Here is a 1,160-nt window from a genome sequence, read left to right as displayed (position 1 = left end):
TTTTGATGTTTGAAATTCAGGGAAGATTAATTCACGTTTTTTTTTCAGGAGAATTTTTGTCTTTATTATTATTATATTATTATTATTATTATCACTTATTATTATTTATTATTATTATTATTATTTTTGGTAGAAGACCCTCTTTTAGGCAAATACTGTTAAAAAGGATGGCAGAATTAAGCGAGTTGATTTTATATATTGTTTTTTTTTCTATTTTCCTTATAATTCGAGGAAAATAGAAAAAACTAATATATAAATCAACTCGCTTAATTCTGCCATCCTTTTTAACAGTATTATTATTATTATTATTATTATTATTATTATTATTATTATTATTATTATTATTATTATTATTATTTTGGAAAAGTAAATCCACAGTAATATGTCTGATCTGTTATTTAAAATACAAAGCAGAGAGCTTTCGAAGACCTGCACGGTCCTCCTTGTCAATTTTCCATTTTATTTTATTAACTCATGTGATTATGAGGTTTCTTTGGATTATTATTATTATTATTATTATTATTATTATTATTATTATTATTATTATTATTATTATTATTATTATTATTTGGAAAAGTAAATCCACAGTAATATGTCTGATCTGTTATTTAAAATACAAAGCAGAGAGCTTATAATTTGCATGCTGAGAATAATACACTAGTCTCACATAGTTTAAATGACGATCACCGCATTAATTGGAACGAGTCAAAAGTAATTTTCAATAGTAAGGATACAGGTATTAGAAGGTTAGTTGAAGGAGCAATTATTAACAGGGGTCTCTATATGGAAGGCAATAAAGCCTTTACGCAAGAAGATTTTATTTTAAATGAAATAATTTGCTGTCAGTTTATCAGAGATTATAACAGATATAGGTTGCATGGTAATAACACCAATAATCTAGCCACCTCTGATACTGCCGCTGCCTCATCTTCTTTCGTTCAGGTAACAGAGACCCATCCTGTGTCCCTAATTGCAGGCGCCCAAGCTGCTATGGACAACATATCAAACGATTCAAGAGACGAACCGCCACTTCGAAGATCTAGGCGATTAGCTGGTTTGCCGTTGGAGAACGAGGGGATAACATGAAGAGCCCACTCCATCATCAAACAGGCTATTTGTAAACTGGTCAAAAAACAGAGTTCTTGTATGGTCACTGTTAG

Source organism: Macrobrachium nipponense, chromosome 13, assembly GCF_015104395.2.
Source record: "Macrobrachium nipponense isolate FS-2020 chromosome 13, ASM1510439v2, whole genome shotgun sequence".
Lineage (NCBI taxonomy): Eukaryota > Metazoa > Arthropoda > Malacostraca > Decapoda > Palaemonidae > Macrobrachium > Macrobrachium nipponense.
This window is presented reverse-complemented; position numbering follows the sequence as displayed.